Source organism: Vicugna pacos, chromosome 11, assembly GCF_048564905.1.
Source record: "Vicugna pacos chromosome 11, VicPac4, whole genome shotgun sequence".
Taxonomy (NCBI): Eukaryota; Metazoa; Chordata; class Mammalia; order Artiodactyla; family Camelidae; genus Vicugna; species Vicugna pacos.
The window spans coordinates 59562422-59580975 of record NC_132997.1 but is presented as its reverse complement, the minus strand read 5'-3'; the positions used below and the strand labels follow the sequence as shown (position 1 = coordinate 59580975).

At 42.1% G+C, this 18554-nt stretch overlaps 1 long non-coding RNA gene across 2 annotated transcripts in view; it reads left to right on the top strand.

Annotated features, from left to right (window-relative positions):
* LOC116282443 (uncharacterized) overlaps window positions 1-18554 on the top strand; it is a 107187-nt gene that overhangs the window by 34845 nt on the left and 53788 nt on the right. For both annotated transcript variants that reach the window (XR_012077449.1, XR_012077448.1), the window contains exon 2: window positions 177-272. This is a non-coding gene — a long non-coding RNA (uncharacterized lncRNA). The remainder of the gene's footprint in view (window positions 1-176; window positions 273-18554) is intronic.

Here is an 18554-nt window from a genome sequence, read left to right as displayed (position 1 = left end):
CCTGGCACCATAGTAAGCTCTATATAAATGTTAGCTCTGTGGCTGCTCTATGAATATGTAATAGCCACCTGTGTGTGCTGGCTTGGTTGGGACATTGACAAGATAGGAAAGGGAGTCGGTCTCCAGCCTAGTTATCCAGTGCAGGCTGGAATTCTTACAGGCTCCTATATTTGCAGGGAGCATTATGGAGGCTGCTTGGAGGCCAGAACTACACTAAAACTGCCGAGGATGCATATGAGAGAACCTAGTGCCACAAAGTTTTGCTGAAGAAGGTAAAAAAAAAAATCTTATAATGAATATGTCTTCTTAGGGGCAAAATGCTATAAATGTGTAAATGAGAACAATCCCAGAAAGATTCTGGTGAAACCCATTCAGTGATGAGGGTTTCTTTTCTTTTCTTTTCTTTTCTTTTTTTTTTTTTTTAATTCTTTTTTGGTTTCTTTTCTTTTTAAAGACTCTTTAATTATTTTATTTCATTCCATTTCATTTTATTTGAGCTTTATTTCTTATAGCCCTTAGTAATATGAGCTCCATCCTCTTCCTCATGTGCATGATGTGTTTTCCTTCATCTATAAAAACCCTTCCTGGGATGATAATACTACAGTGATGCAGTTCTACATGTTAACAGGATGTAGCAGATAAAAATGTTTCACAGGGAACTCTTACCAAAGACTCTACCTTGGGAATATTTCACTTAATAGACTGCCCAGTTATGCTTAATTCTTCTACACCCTCCATTCCACTTTCCCCTACTTTTCAAATTCATTTTTAAGGACATTTAGTTCCAGAAACAGGGGCAGCATTTGATGTTGGAAAACATACATTTTTAGCTGAAAAAACTGTGTTGTCATTTCCCTTTTAGCTTTCTTTAGTTCCTTCCTTGATTCTGGAAGAAGGTGGAGATTTACAATCATGTTTTGTTGGTACTTTTCTCCATCACAGAGATGATAAATTATTGAGGAGCCATTTGGTCTATAAAAATGAAATACACAGCCTGTCCCCTTCCAGCATGCTGCTTGGACTGGCTCCAGCTGCTGTGAAGAGCTAGGGCCCTGTAGTCAGAAAAACAAAACAAATCCCTTATACATTTTGGGCTTGTTCCTTTGTAGAGGGATAGAGAGGAACAATGACCTGATGGACTATTGGCGCTCTGGATGTTACTGGAGGGCCACAGATGGAGTCAGCTCTTTTATTGCTCCAGAGAGATCCTTTGTTCTTCTGAGCGTCAGAGTTCAGAGATTTTGTACCTATGTTTTAGCTAGTTCTTGTTTGGGACCCCAATCAAAGATAGAGCTTCCAATAATTGACAGTGTTTAAAAGTTTTCTTATACTTTACTGCAGTCAGGTGTAACCCCCTTGTTTGAGTCACATACTCCTCTGAGAATCTGATGTTATGAACTCTTTCTCTCCTCCCACCAACTGCACTTACACACAAACACAGAAGACTTCAGAGTGTTTGTGAACCCCCAACCACCCAACTCTTCAACTCTTTACAGTTCTGTGAATCTCTCTTATTAGATTATATTTTCTCTATGGTTTTTAAAAGCATATGTTTGATAATATTGTAATTTATTTCTCTCTCTTTCAAAATAGAATATTCGTTATTTTACTGTGACCTTGTCTTTTATGTGATGGTAAAATCAGCTGAGCTTCTTGGAAAAAAAGAAGATTTAATTTTTATTTTAGGACACCTTTCTTTCTGGATTCTTAATATTTTAACACTCAGATTTAGAATCAGATGGAGGTGTTTTGTTTTCCAAAATCTAAGTTTTTTCTTTTTTTTTTTTTTTACTGAAATTCAGGCAATTCCAGGATTAGTCTAATTTTTTTCCAACTTAGATTAGTTCAAATTTATTCAAATTTATCTGCAGTATAATGTAATGCTAATTATTCTGTTCTCCTGATTATCTTCTAACATTATATTTAAAGTGTTATAAGAACCATAACTATTCAGATATTTTTGGTGAATTGGTGCTTACTTGTTTGAACTGCAGGTGTGAGGGATAGTCAGGCATTAAGGAATACCCATTATCTTCTACATACTTATGGTGACATTGATAAAACCATCAGTATGGTTTCTAGAAGATGCTTTGTCATGGGCAGGTAGTTATGGCTATCTAAATCTTGCTTCTCATTACCAGGCAGGAAATATTGAGCCTCGTAAGAGTTCCATTCAGGTGCTTCATTCTTCAACTTGATGTTCTATGTCTAAGTATTGTATACTTGACTGCCTTTAGACTCTGGATCCCATCATGAAGATTGGCATCTGCTCTTTGCTATTGCTGTGTTGATCTGTTATAGGCCATCACCTCACTCTCCATCCTTGCTGAGAACGATGTTACCAGGACTTAGTGACCATGCCAGTGAGGTTTCATCCCTTAGTGCATAACTATCGTAAATCTATCAGTAACCATTCCTTTGGCACAGTCAGCATCTCCAAACCAGTCACCGTGGGGCTTTGTGTGATGTTAAGCTGTTGAAGTTCCAGTTTTCTGTGGCTAAACATGCCCATCTTTTCTGTGGTTGAGCTGACCTAGCTGACCTAGAGCAAGTCCATGACCTAAGATCACAGGCTTTAGATGTGAGTTTAAATTTCAGCTGTAACACCACATAATTTTGTATTAGGCTCATGCTGCCTTTCTTGGTGGGTTATTCTAGGATTAGAGATAGTATCTGTAAAGCACATTTTAGGTGCTTAATAAGTGGTAGCTGTTCTTACTGTTAACCTCTAGCCATAATCCCTACCTCTGCAATACTGAAGGGAATCAAAAGGTTTTCTGTTGGATTTGCACAAATGTAAACTAGCAGAATATTTGATGTTGGGCTGGGCGAGCCCATCATGGTAAGTGAGACGGAAAGAGGACAAGGGCTACTGCCAACTGCAAATGCAGTTTTCATTTTGGAGCAGTGCCGCCTCAGAAAGGTCTGTGCCGTGTGACCAGTGCAGATGTCTAAGGGCTAGATCATCCAAGGTGAAAGCTTCTGTAACTTAGAAAAAATGCAAGTAAAGTGAGGAGATTATGAGCTACAAGTAGAAGTTCTCACTGGTTTAAAACAAACAGAAGTCCCAATCAGGTTGTACCTATGAGTGCAAATAGATTGCCTATGGTGGTCACAGTTAGGGAGAAAATTATTTCTGTAATGTTTTGCAGCTTCACAGAAGACATAAGAAAAATAGATTTTTAGTTTTCCTGAGTGAAAAAGAAGAGTACCCTTATCACAGTGTTGCTCTAGCTGAGATTTAGGGTTGATTACGTGGTCCTTGAGACCCCTCTCTGCTTTGGGGAGCTGGAGACAGCTCTACTTCCCACATAATGCTGGTTATGGTGAAGACCTGTGTCTGGGCCTCAATGGACACATTGTTCACATCATAAATGGTGGACTCGGTATCATCAGTCCTGGGAAAGATTTTGGACATTTCTTATCTTAACTTGCATATGAGGAGGTTGTGTGAACCTGTTTTTACTGTGTCCCACAGCTGGAAGAGTAAGGGGGGCACCATGGAATCCTGAGGGTTTACATAAGTCTCCAAAATCTGATTCTGGCTCACATTTAAATTAGGCCAACCTGGTTTTTATTTAACATAAATTGACTCAATAACACGATTGCCAAAATCTGATTCCTTTTTGAGGAACAGCTGTTTTATTTGATGTTTGCTTAACTTAGTTGCCTTGGGGAGAACAGTGGCACAGAGGCTCAGACCAGGATGGACTGAGTTAATCTTGCCTGTGAGCCCTGCCCTACGCTCAGTTCAGAGGACTGGGACAGGGTGGTTTCACACAGGCAACTGGAATGCTGAAGGTTTTTATTGTCTGAGCTGTTGCCAATGGCTTCTTTCACTCTTCTCAGCCTGCTCTGTAGTTGACACAGATGCAGAATCTCTCTGTACTGGAGAGCCTAGGATGCTAATGCTAATTAGCTAATTAGCGAGTATCTGCCAGGATCTTTGCATATGTCTGTGTGGGTTGAACAGTGTTTGCTGCCCCTGGAGTCGAGCACTGCATGGCTTGTACAACTGTGATAGAAGAGCCCTGATACCACTTTAAATGCGGAGAGGCGGGGGTTTGGGGCTCCCTTTCTTATGGTAATTGCACTTCAGATGTTGACTTATTTAGCAGAAAGGGTGGTCTGGTCCTTGAGTTCCTGCCGAACAGCAGCAGTCAGGAGTTCTTGCTGTAAGAATTCTAGGAATTGTACTATATCTCTAGTTTCAGTGCTGGTTCCCAGAAATCTTGATCCATGTATGATCCTGACTCAGGCTGAAGCGGCTAGATTCTGCAAGTATCCTCACAACTTCTCGATGAACGATGAGGCAGTTGGATGATAAGGCCCCTAAACTACTACTTGATGGAGTGGAAGTGGGGATAAGGCAGACTTGGAAATAAGTGATCAGAGCTGGCCTCAGGTAAGGCTGCAATGAAACTAGTTTGCTTCTAACACCTCCCAACATACTATTTTAAATGGGACTCTGGGTTAGAAGAGACAGAAAACCACGTTAAATGAATTAAGTAAAAATAAAGAGGTTCTGTTGGTTCATTTTACTGAAAAGTATGTGAGTAAAGTTGGCTTCAGGTGCTTGAATGATGACACTGGAATCTAGTCTTTTTCTTTCTCTCTCATCCCCTGCCCTCCTCTCCATCTCTCATTTCTGCTTTCCTCTGTGTTGGCCTTGTTCCTAGGTAGATATTTCTACATCTGGTGGTCTCCAGCATCTCCAGGCATATATCCTACAGATTTAAAAATTCCAGAAGAAAGGAACCCCAAAGCTTTAAAATGAACAAACAAACCCAACTCACACCAACCCAAATCAAATGAAAAATGTTAAAAAAAAAAAAAAAAGAACACACACAAATAAATAGTAAAGCACTGTGTCTTCATGGTGTGGTTTGGGTTATGGGCTCATGTCTGAATCCATTGCTGTAGCCAAGGGAATGGGATCCTCTGATTGACTGGGCCAGGGTCATGTGTTCATATGGGTTAGGGAATGTCCATACTCAACCAAGTAGATGCTGACAGGATTCGCTCTCTAAAGAAAGATTAAGATGCTGTAAGTAGGAGAAAGAGGAATATTTGGGTGGTAAAACAAGATCAGGCCTTTTCACCTCTCCCTGCATCTACCATACAGGACGGGGGTGCTGGGCTCTTCACCATGGCCTCTACTTTTTGAGATATATTTCCCAGTTTGGGGTAACTCTTATATTTATTAAAACCACTTACAGTGCCTTTACCAAAATGTCTAAAAGCCTTACAAGTATCAAACCTAAACAGACATGTTTCTGCCCCTAACTTACTTGACCTTTTCATAAGCGTTTATGCTGTGGATATCCATCTCCATTTAAAATTGTCTCCTCTGGTGACTTTTTTTTTTTTAACAGAATATATGGTTTTATTTTTGTTTTCTAAATAAAAAATTTCTGCATACACTTTTTTTTGTTTACATTTTTTCACTGAGTAATAGCTACTTCACAATGCTGTGTCAAATTCTAATGCAGAGGACAACTTTTCAGTCATACATGAACATGTATATATTCATTGTTACATTTTTTTTCTCTATGAGCTACCACAAGATCTTGTATATTTTTCCCTGTGCTATACAGTATAATCTTGTTTATCTATTCTGCATTTTAAAATCCCAGTCTGTCCCTTCCCACCCCCCCGCCCCCTTTAACCACAGGTTTATATTCTATGTCTATGAGTCTGTTTCTGTTTTGTATTTATGTTTTGTTTGTTTGTTTGTTTTTTAGATTTCTTATATAAGCGATCTCATATGGTATTTTTCTTTCTCTCTCTGGCTCACTTCACTCCGAATGACACTCTCCAGGAACATCCATGTTGCTGCAAATGGCGTTAAGTTGTTGGTTTTTGTGGGTGAATAGTATTCCATTGTATAAATATACCACATCTTCTTTATTCAGTCATCTGTTGATGGACATCTAGGCTGCTTCCATGTCTTGGCTATTGTAAATAGTGCTGCTATGAACATTGGGGTGCAGGTATCATTTTGAAGTAGGGTTCCTTCTGGATATATGCCCAGGAGCGGGATTCCTGGGTCATACGGTAAGTGTATTCCTGGTCTTTTGAGGAATCTCCGTACTGTTTTCCACAGTGGCTTTCCTTGCTTCCCTCTCCCACTCTTAATGATTTAGATGTCTTCTTTTACAATTTTGTGTTTATTCTTTTGGTAATTCATAGCAGTTATCTCCATTCCAGTTACAAGTTTCTCATTTTTGTAGCATCCTGCTTCTTTTCTATTTAGAGTAGACCTGTGAATATTTCTTTTAGCATGGGTTTAGTGTTGCTAAACTCTTGTAGTTTTTGCTTGTCTGTGAAGTTCTTTATCTCTACTTCTATTCTGAAGGATAGCCTTGCTGGATAGAATATCCTAGGCTGCATCTTTTTTTCATTCAGGACTTTGAATATATCTTGCCATTCCCTTCTGGCCTGTAGTGTTTGTGTAGAGAAATCAGCTGAGAGCCTTATGGAGGTTCCCTTGTAACTAACTCTTTGTTTTTCTCTTGCTGCCTTTAGGATCATTTCTTTATCCTTGACTCTGGCCATCTTGATTATGATATGTCTTGGTGTGGGTCTGTTTGTGTTCTTCCTGTTTGGGACCCTCTGAGCCTCCTGTACTTGGATATCTGATTCTTTAGGTTTGGGAAGTTTTCAGTCATGATTTCTTCAAATACCTTTTCAATCCTCTTTGTTTTTCTTCCCCTTCTGGAACCCCTGTTATGTGTAGATTGGCATGCTTTATATTATCCCATAGGTCCCTTATATTGTTTTCATTGTTTTTTATTTGTTTTTCTCTCAGCTGTTCTGATTGGGTGCTTTCTGTTGTCCTGTCTTCTAGGTCACTTATTCATTCCTCTGCATTATCTAGCCTGCTTTGTACAGCCTTTAGGTCAGCTCTCATCTCAGCAAATGAGTTTACTAATTTTACTTGGTTCTTCTTTATAGCTTCTATTTCAGTTTTGACATATTTTATATCTCTAAACACTATTTCTTTTAGTTCTTTCAGTACTTTGATCAGTTCTTTTTTGAAATCTTGATCTAGTAGGCCATCAGTGTCTATTTCCTTGATCGTGCTTTCAGGGGATTTCTCTTGATCTTTTAATTGGGAGTGGTTCCTCTGCTTCTTCATATTGCTCATACCTTTCTGGCACTGTGGCTTAAGGAGTATCAGTTATCTAGTTCTCCTGGAGATGGTGTGCTCTTAATGATTTTATTGAGAGGTCTTTGTGTCTTCGCCCTGTTTTGCAAACTCAATTTGCTGTTTCCAGAGGCTCTCTGTTGGTGCCCTCATCTGTGCTGCTCCCAGTGGCTGTCATCTAGCAGATTGCGCCCCCTCCTAACACTGGGTCAGATGCTGTGCTTGGGCGGGGGAGGCAGGTGGGTGGATCGTGCCCCCTCCCAGCACCGTGGTCAGGTGCTGCATTCTTGCCAGGAAGAAGGGTGACCTCCCACCCTTTCCCAGCGCTGGTTTCTCCACTGCTCTGTGCAGCTGCCCTTTCTGCCTCGGGTTGGCGCTCTGAAGACGGGCTCGGGGAAGACCGCAAAACAGTCCCACCCCTGCTCCGTGCCAAATCTCAGCTCCTTGTTTGTCTTGGTGGCGTAAGTTCTCTGAGGTGTCAGGGCAGATAGATCCTGTCTGCCTCAGGCTGTAAAAATGTCTCAGTCCTGCCTAGGAGGTTGAGGAGCCCCTCGGTGCGGATTCAGGTCTTGGCCCTGCCCCCGCCCCTGCCGGGCATTGCACACAGGAGGAGATGGCGGCTGTGGCTGCACCCCAGCCTCTCTTCTCCCGAGGTGCACCAGTAATGGCAGTGCAGGTCTGAGGAGACAAAGGCTACGGTGCCCCTCCCCCCAGGGCACACCAGCCGTGTTGCTTTGCTTTTTTTTTCGCAATTTATGGGGGACTGAGGTTGTTCTGCTCCGTATCCCCTCCCAGCCACGATGCGCAGCACCCTGCAGTTCCCCGGGGCTGCCTCAGTACAGCCGCCCCAGTCCTCTGCCCGGCTTGGGCAGCCTGTCCCAGCTGCAGCTGCCGGCTTACGTCTTGGCTGGGTGTCGCAGGGACCCTTTGTGCCCTTTTAACTTGGTTCTGTTGGTCAAGGGGTGCTCGGGGCAGATCTGAGCCTCAGAGGCTCCCCCTCCGTCCCGCTGGCCTCTCCGTTGGAGAGGGGAGACTCAGCAAATGAGCACCAGTCCTCCTTTGCCACTCCCTCCCCGCGGGATCGGTCCCGCACTGTTTTTGCTTTTTCTTCTTTTTTTTTTTCCTTTTCTCCTACCAGATTTTTGGCGTCTTTGTCTTTCAAACAGGGCGATGTTCTGTCGGAGTTCGGCAGGTGCTCTGGTTGGCTGAGTGGGTCCGTAGATGTGAGTTTTGGTGTATTTGTGGGAGAGGGTGAGCTACAGGCGTCCTTCTACTCTGCCATCTTGCTTCTCTCCTCCTCTGGTGACTTTTATGACCCTGTGGTCTCCTTGTTCTCAGTCTACTTCTCAGATCCTCATAGATCTCTTTCAGTGGCAGCACACTAGGTTAACTCATAGGTTTAATAAACCGCTAACATTTTGTAGCCCTTCTTCCTTGGTGGTCCTTAGATCTAGCATCTCTCTGTCTCCACGGTCCCTTCATTTTGGGCCTCCTCATCTCTCATCTGTGATGTTGCCATGCCTTCAGTAGCCCTCTTTGCTTGCAGTTTTATGCTTCTCAGATCTATCCACCCGACTGCTTCCAGATCCTCTCAGTTCCCTGCTTGAATCCCCTCCATTGTTTCCCACTTGCCTGTAGATAGTCATAATAGGCCCTCCATTTATTGTTCCTAGTCCCTAGCTCCAGCCTCATTTCTTCCTTGATTCCCTCTGGATTTCCATCACTTCAAACATCTTGTGCATCCTCTTGTACACTGAATGTTTCAATCCTACATGCTTTTGCACATGATGCTAACTTTGTCTGAGATACCCTTGACTCAGTCACTCATCGTTTCTTGGAGAAACTTGGAAGATTTTTCTTTTAAAATCTTGGCCAGTCATGTGTCAAGATGTCAATGTAGTCCTTTATATATAAACCTCAACAAACCTTCAGGACAACTGAAGAACAAGTTCCAGAAACCATATGGGTTGGAAGAGGCTTTTTATACCTTTTCACATTACTGAAAATGGAAGAAATTGTAGAGGAGGAGGGAGAGAGAAAAACAGGAAGAATATGAGGGGAAAGAGTAACAGAAATAACAGAAAACATTTTTTTTCCTTTCTCCTTCTAGCCCCTCTCTGCCCCAATCTCCTAAGGCCTTTCTGGTTTTCTTCCATGACTTATAAGTTCTCATCCTTTCCACCTCCACCCCACCCCTCATCCCTCGCCCCACTTCCATTGAATCTGTGTTTTTACTGGTAGCCTCTTTAAGTGTTGTCTGAAGGTAGAGCATATAAACCATAAACACAAAAGAACACCATCTGTGGGGAACCTCTATACTTTGGGGATGCTGCCTGATAGCCAGGCCTCCTTTTGTTTGATGAGTCTGGTAGGAGGTGGAAAATGCTAATTGTAGAAATTTGAAAAGGCCATATCCTTTTGACTCCTGGGCCCTAGGACAACCGGAGCCCAGCCTATCTGACCATCCCATCCAGGACTTTGTGTCTGGAGTGAGTGTCACAAAGAAGCAAGGACAGCTTTGTGTTCAAACCACTGACAGCAGTGGTGGCTTTGAGTGTCTCTGACAGTTGCAGGGTCTCCCTAACCAGGCTTCTCTTGTGACATGATGCTGGCTCCAGTTCCATTCTCCCAACTTCTCTTGATCTGTGCTTGTTTCCCAAAGCTCCAGCCTTTCCCTGGATTCTATGAGCTGCTTGACATTCTTTCAGTGAACTCCTTTTTCCTCAGGTTAGGCAAGTGGATTTCTTTTGTTTTCAGCCAAGAACTCTGACCGGTAACCCTTCCTAATCAGTGTTAGAAAAGTACAAGGAAGAAATATGCAGTCTTATCTTGTGGCATGTCTTATCTAGGTCCCCCTTACTCTTTGATTTTATCCCCGCCCCTCCTTCTTGTCATTCTGTAGATATCTCCTTTCAATTCCATTTCAGTTTGAGCTAGTGGATTAATTTTGCCAGATGCTTCTATTATGTCTGAATCCTGAATAATCAGCTTTTTTCTGTATGGGCTTGGCAAGTGTGAAATCTCTTTACATAGAACACAAACACATCTCATATTTGATGGTCAGGGAATCTATTTCCATGACAACAGGATGTTTAGGATTTTAGATAAATAAAGGGATACAGATGTACTTTTTTCCCCTCAATAGTACAGGCAATAAGCACACCTCTGATTTAATACCAGCCTGCAGAATTCATTTTCAAAAGTCATGGAAATGTACTTAATAAGGTGTCATAAGCATTATACATCTTCTAAGACAAAAGCAAATTTCTCTGTTTTTTCCCCCTTCTCTTTAGGGGAGGAGGGGAAGGTAGACATTTTCAGTTCCATTTGTCAAGGATGGAAAGACCTCTTTTTTTTTTTCTTCTAATAGTTCATTTTCGCTACAAACAATATGAAACCTATGTCTTTAGTATATAAAGTTTCCAGAGCATTTATGAGACACATTTAAAGATAAAGCATATTTCTCTCTCACAGCCCATTTGCTCCCTGCCCCTCATGCACGGCTCCCTTTTGTTCCTACCCAACTGTGCTGCATTCCTGCCACAGCACAAAGTGACTCGTTTGCTCTGTCTGCAGTATGCAGCCTGATTCTGTGAGCGCCCTGGCAATTTCTGGTCAAAAGTCTATTTGATCACTGTAATAATAATTACCATTACTGGACAAGAACTTTTACATATATTATCTTAAATCCTCAAACACCCTTGCAGAGACGGATTGGTAGTCCATCTACGTATGGAAAGATAATTTGCCCAAGGTCACAGGAAGTCAGATCATGAACCCAGAGCTATCACACTGAGAAGCCTGTGCCTGTTCCACATCTCCATACTGCCTCTGCTAGCTTAACGTCTTCAGGAGAATTTTTTGTTTTTTTTTGAGATGTAATTGACACAAAACATGTTAGTTTCAGGTGTACAAGATAATAATTCAAAATTTGTATGAATTGCAAAATGATCACCACAATAAGTCTGGTTAACATCTACCACCACATAAATTCAGAAAAATTTTTTTCTTGTGAGAATTTTTTAAGATCTATTCCTTTAACAAGTTTCAAATATATATATAGGATTATTAACTATAGTCTTCATGCTATATACTACACCCCCAGGACGTACTTATTTTATAATTGGACGTTTGTAGCTTTTGATCACCTTCTCCCATTTTGCCCCCCTTCCGTGTCTGGCAACCACCAGGCTGTTCTCCATATTTATGAGGTTTTTTCTCTCTTTTTTAGAGTCCACATATAAGTGAGATCACACGGTATTTGTCTTTATCCATCTGAATTATTTCACTTAGCATAATGCCCTTAAGTTCCATACATGTCACAAATGGCAGGATTTCCTTTTTTTTAAATGGCTGAATAATATTCCATTGTATACATATATACCATGTTTTCTTTATTCATTCCTCCATCAGTGGACACTTAGGTTATTTTCACCTCTTAGCCATTGTAAATAATGCTGCCGTGAACACAGATACAGGTACCTTTTTGAGTTAGTGTTTTCATTTTTTTCAGGTAGATACCCAGAAGTAGAATTGCTGGATCATATGGTAGTTCTATTTTTAAGTTTCGGAAGAATCTCTGTACTGTTGTGCATAGTGGTTGCACCAATTTACAATCCCACCAGCAGTGTATCAGGGTTTCCTTTTCTCCACATCCTCCCCAACCCTTGTTACCTCATGTTGTTTTTTGTTAATTAGCCATTCTGATAGGTGTGAGATGATATCATTGTGGTTTCGATTTGCATTTTTCTGATGAGTGGTGATATTGAGCATATTTTTATGTACCTCTTGGCCATTTGTATGTTGTCTTTGGAAAAATGTCTATTCAGATCTTCTGCCCATTTAAAAATTGGGTTGTTTGGGTTTTTTTTGCTGTTGAGTTAATATGATTTCTTTATATATTTTGGGTATTAACCTCTTATCAGATATATGATTTGCAAATATTTTCTCGTATTCCTTACGTTGTCTTTTCATTTTGTTGACGGTTTCCTTTGCTGTGCAGGAGAATTTTATGACAATAGGACAAATTCCCTTTAAACTGGTACTTACATTTTATCACTCTGTTTTTAAACAGACAAAAAGCAAGAAAAATTTGCAGTACTTGGAAAGCTAGAAAAGTCAGGAGAAAATGAATCCTTAGAGCCTAATGCTCTTTCTTGTCCCTATTGACTACAAGTAGCAAAGAAATAGAAGCAGCAATGCCTTGAAATTAAGAATGCCTCCTCCCTTGGCTAAAACAATTGAGCAGACACTTATGAAAAGCAAATAGGCTCTGAGTGATTCCTGATGAGTCAGCCATCATTCACTGTTCATTAGCAGTACCATTGAAAACAACCTGTGTTGTTGAGGTACTTTGTACTTTGCAGCGGACTCATGTCTAAGGCATGTGGTGCCTTTAAGTTGCCCCTGGAGAAAAGCTGCCACATTTGAAGATGATGTAATAGAAGTAGACTCAGGCATCTGAGAAAGCATTAGACAACAATCCTGAATCCGGTTTCCTGATTCACCTCCTATCCCTACTGGTTGGTTGTCAAGCTCAGCTTGGCCTCTAGGTTATTATTTTCAAAATCCTCCCAGTGTCCTCATGAGAACACATATCACCAGTCCTGACTGTGGCCCTGACTTTGCTGTCTGTGATCCCGGCTCCTTAGTGTGGCTGTCTGTAAGTCAGCATGCTCCTGGTTTGGACCCCTGCCCAGGCTGTACACAGAGGAGGCAGCTCTGCATTTTAATATCTGATTTGATATTTACAGGAAGTTCACTCTCATTTATGACTTGGTAAGCTGTGAACTTGAGTACTGTATTTGATGATCAAGAGGTAGATAAATCATCCAGGAATCAAAATCTTTTTATTTTAATCTGTTGGTGTAATTGTGGATCCAACTCATAAAAAACCATGTCTGGATACAAGTTGCCCATGACTCAACCTTCACTCCTCACCCCAGATACACACACATTTTACGCCTCTGTGAACAACAACAAGAAAACCACTTCTCTTTTCTTGTGGAGCAGAGGAAGTGGATTTGGAGAAACAAGAATGAGATGGGAGACCATTGTGTCAAGAGGGGACCTTCCTTCTTTAGAGAAGGAGTTAGTGACTGGCTTTAGAGAAGGGTGGGGCTGTGTGGTGGAGACAGAGGTGGTTTTTCTAGCAGGTTGCTGACTTTTGGTTTGTGGGCTGGGAATGGAGGCCCGTTTGTCCAGGGGCAAGGGTGAAAGAGAGGGGCCACTGGAGCCCTGAGGTCTTGGTGGGCTGTGGGAGCCAGGCTGGACCACAGGTCTCAGTGAATATCCCCTGGCCTCTGGAGCAGCATGTAGCCTCCTAGAGCATAAAAGATTATATCACAGGTCTCATACCAGCACCAATGCTCACAGACTCTAGAGGTCCAGGTAAGGTGTATTCCTGTTTCACCTCTCAGTGTAATACACCACCACAAATCATAAAAAGTAGGGAACATTTATGGAGCATGTTACTTTGTGCCAGAGACTTTTTGAAGTGTTTTATGTGAATGATCTCATTTCTGCCATTTGTGGTTGATGAAACTGTCACCCCCATTTTCCAGATGAGGAAATATAAAGGTTAAGTATAATGCCTGAGGCCATAGAACTAGTACAGCATGATGTAAACTATATAAAAGCATGTATGCACATGAAACTGTTCTGTGTCCTAAATATCTGACATCTGGGACTGCTTTTGAAAACGAGCCTCACTTTTGTCTTATTCCTTAATGCAGTCTGGAAGGCTGTGCAGAGTAGGCTTTCCATTGAGTTCGAGTGTCTCTTGTGATCTGCATGGGGTCTTGAGTAGCATTCAGGGCTCTCCATGGTGAGTTTCTCTTTCCTTCCTTGCCTCCTAGTCTTCCTTCTCAAGTTGTGACCAAAACAAACTTTGTTCTTGCTTCTGGGTGCCTTATCCCTCTGGCTTCTTTGTTCCTTTTGCCTACTCCTCCTTTCTTCACATGCTAAAAATCCTCCTTACTTCTCAAGTCCCAACTCAAATGCTGCTCTTTCATCAAGCATTCATTCATTCAGCTAGTGTTTACTGAGTACCTAATGTGTGCAAGAGTCTCAGCTAGCCTTCTCCTTTTCATCGTGTCAAGAGAAATCCTGAGATCATGGTTGTAATGATAATGTAATAATGCTGTTAACAGTCGAAACAGTCATAACTGGTAGTCAACACATGTAGCATTTACTGTCAGGGCTGTTTTGTGCCTTATGCACATTTACTTAATACATAGCACTCCCCAAATTGTCTTATGTTCTATTTATTTAAGAATATACCTTGGTTTTCTGATAAGATTAAAGCTTTTTGAGTTCATGGGTCCCAGCTTATATTCCTTTTTATTTTTGATAAATAGCTGTATCTAGGACATATGTAGATGTCTAGGACATAGTGTGAACTAAATAAATAGCATTTGGGTTGAATTTGATGTATATCATACTTGTATACATCCACACCCACCTTCATGCCCTCATTCAGATTTCCAGTTATCTCTTGAAAAATGCAGAAGAGCTGACAATTTCTGGGCCTGCATTCCTTCTTTGTAGTGTTTTGTTTGAGCTAGCTAACCACTGTGGTTTGAGTTGGGGCATGTGCTCCCAAGTTTTCTCAGTCCCTACTACTCTGTGATGCCTTGCATCAGGCCCTGTAGCATCTGATTTTTGACTCTTTCTGAAGCGGAAAGAGAGTTTAGATTCCAGCCCCAGGTTGGCCCCTCAGGGTAGGAAGTGTTGCAGCCGTCATACAATGTAGCCACTTAGGCTCTCTTTGCTGTTACTGCTCCACCAGCAAGACTTTTGTTTCAGCCAGAAAAATGGCTCATTTTTGGAGCCCCAGTTTAGCAGGGGCTGTGCTATGTTTGGATGATTCAAAGAGTCATTTGAAGCTCTTATGCTGTGACACATACCAGATGACTTTAACAACCTTCCCATCACATGCCCTCAGCACCGGATGGAAAAACACCACGAAGACACCTGACAGTCAGTAACAAGGCTCTCATAAAAGGCTGTGGAGGGGGAGTTGAGTTCTAAAGCTCTTCTGAGCAAGTTTTCTCTGGGGGTGGAAGTACAGCAGCCCTCCCAGGAAAGTGAAGTCTTTTTGATTCTTGACAATGAGTCACTAAAGATGTTGCTGGTTTTCCTGGGCACTCACAGCATTCACAGATATGTAGCCTGAGACATACTCATTTGTGCTTCCCTCCACCCCTCGTTCCTTTCTTCAACAAATGTTGCAGTGCCTTCTAGTAGTGCTAAATGCTTTGGAGATAGCAATGAATAAGGACAGTAAAGGAGCTTCAAATAAACAAAAAGGACGATTACAGTGATACATGCTATGGAGGGAATAAATAAAGTGATGTGACAGAATACTGGGGGGGGGGTGTCAGGCTACTTTAGAGAGGGTATGCAGGGAAAGCCTCAGGGGTGTCATTTGGAGATTGAGATGAAAGTTTCCCTGGCAGCGGGTGAGTACATATGGGAATGAGATGAGGAGGAACTTGGCACTTTTTGAGGAACAGAAAGGAGGCTGGTATGGCTGGAACTGTGCTGTGCAGAGCAGCAGTCTGTGACAAGATAAGGAGCTTGCACCAGGCTGTAAATCTGTGCACCATTTCCTTCTTAAGAAAGACTTACCATATTAAAAAAAAAAAGTCAACTGAACTTAAGAATGTGCTTAGTAACATAGCTGATTTGAAATCTGGACCAGGTTTTTAATCTCATTGCAGCAGGCAGCAGTCTTAGTTATATTAAGATTAGTCCATGGACTATACTTTCTCAAGCCACATCCAGCCCAGACAGACAAGTGAAGATCAAGTCTTCACCAAAATGCAATGAAATATAAGTGGAAAAAGCCAAATGACTTCTTCAGGCCCTTAATGAAAGTTTCAGCATTTGAAAGGATGCAGAGAACAACCAAGCTGCACTGAGGTGGGATGTTAAGTGGTCCATTAGGAAGCCTCAGGAATTACGGTATTTGCTTCTGCACACCAGCTTCATACTACGTAATTCAAAATCACATATCAGTACATTTGTATGGCATGATCCTGAATGTGTTCATTCTGCAAATGCCAAGAGCCAGTGGCTGAGGTTGAAGACTGGTGTCCCATAGGCAGGTTTTGTTAGCTCCACACAATATTATTGGGGGATACAATCAAATTAATTGCCAACATTTAAAAAAAACAACTTGAAAATCTGGCAGAGCTGGGCTTGTATTCCCACAAGGCAGACTTAGAAGGGCCAGTACCTGCCACCCTTTAATGTCTTCTCCCTGACTAGTATATTAATTGTGAGTTATGCTGCAGTAACAAATGGCTGAAAAGTCTCCATGGCATACTAGAGAGATTTATTTCTTGCTCACATTGCACATCCATTGTGAGTCGACTGTGGCTCTGCTCCAGCACCAGGCGAGGGAGCAGTCTCTGTGGAGCATCACTGGTGTTGAAGTGGGAGGAAAGGAAGCATGAAGAAAATAAACTATATGCTATCCAGGTGGCCTTGAATGGGTGAAGGTTTTGCAGGCTTTTCCCTAGATGCTCTTTACTTGCTTTAGGCTCCACCTGACAAGGTACACTAACCACGACGGCAGTGTTAGCGAGCCAGGCTGGGAGGCGTCTCTGGCTCTGCTCTTGTCTGCATTCAAGCATTGCCTCCCTGAGGGTGGAGTGTATGCCCAGAGGGGTCATCAGGGTGCACTGCAGGTAGCTGGAGTCTGGTGAGACAACCATGAATGAGCATGTGGTTAGGCATGTGAAGCTGAGTATTTATTACACCCTCCATGCACCCCGCTCTGCTCTTGGGACCATGGAAAACAGTCCCTGTTTGTGAAGTGCAAGATGTTCAGAGAAACCGTCAAGGATGTATGTAGACTTGGGTGCTGAATCATGGGGTACTCATTTCGTTCACTTAAGTTGCCAAGGTGGGTTAGCATCAGCATGGGAGGCTTTGTGAGGAGCTCAGAATTAGGAGGGACTTGACCTATGGAAGGTGAAGAACACTGAGCTAAAGTTGAAAGTCTCAACTGTTTTCACCTACTCTAGAATCTCTGGAAGCAAGATGGACTTGTATTCTCTTGTGGAGCTGTTTAAATACCTTTGAAATGTTTTTAAAGTTTTCTACTGAAATGGATACTTTTGTCAGCCTCGAGTCTCACTTAATTGTGAAATAGTGTGACATCGAAGCAGAGAGGCTGCGCTCAGCAGCACAGGCTGTCCCTCAGTGTCCGACGTGGCCTGCCCTGTTCTCCAGCATGCCCACTTTGAACGCACTGCAACAATTTTGTTTCCACAAGTCATTTTGGGGCTTTCTGTCCTGAGGAGCCCTAGATTTAGATTTCACACAGAAGCTGTTTATGTTCTCATTTTGAAAGCAGTGGGCAGGAAGTTGATGTATCCTATACATAGGGGAGCACCTGAAAAGTGGCAGGCAGTAAATACATGTTGTTGAATGAGGTGGTTGGATGGATGGGTTCAGAGAACCACGTGAGTTATCCTTCTCTTCTCAGTTACTCATGCCATTATTTCATCTTCCTATTGGCTCTGAAGACACAGGATGAAAATGAGATTGATGATTGGCTTGCCATAAAGGAAAAGGAATTTAAACAGGATCTCATCAATTTGCCTTCTCCTTCCTCCCACCAGATCAGAGACTGGGGATAGAAATGAATAAAGTTGATTGGGTTTTAGAAGCCATAGGAAAAGTAGGGACCATGGTGAACAGTAAAACACATGCTTGTCCAGAGGCAGTGGGTACAATTCTGTTCCACGTGGTGGTTGTCTTAAGGCATTTCAGAAACAGCATTGTCAGTTCTTCTGATTTTAAGTAGTCAAAATCCATTTTTCATCTACAATCTCCAGATTTAAAAACAAAAAATGTTGGCTGTCTTTTTTCAAACTCTAAATGGTCCAAACAAAACATTGCTGCAGACTGGATTTGGTCCAAGGGCTTCAAGGGTGTAATTTCTGGATCTCTGGTCTTTTACCAGCCCCATACTTAGCAACACTGAAGTGGAGCTTTTGAGGTAGTCAGACTTTTAAAACAATCTTGGATATTATGTCTGAAAGAGAGGAGACTAAGCTGACTTTTTTCATAGAGATTAGAGTTCATGGTAAGTTATCCGCACTCTCGCCTGGTCTCTCAGTGGCCTGTCAGTGATGAGGACGAGGCCTCTAGCTCATGGCCATGGGAAAGATGCCGGATTCAGCAGTGTGACTAATGTGCTGTTCGCTTATGAGGTATTGGTAGACCCAAACCCAGTTATTTACGACTTTGTGGCTAACGGGGGGATTGTGCAACTGGAAAGGGCAGTGGATGGCTCGGTGAGCGAAGTCTCTAGAATTAACAGCTGTGTTCTCCTCTGATTTCCAGCTTGCTTGAGCCTGGAAGGAAAATGGTGCACAAGGTAGTGCAG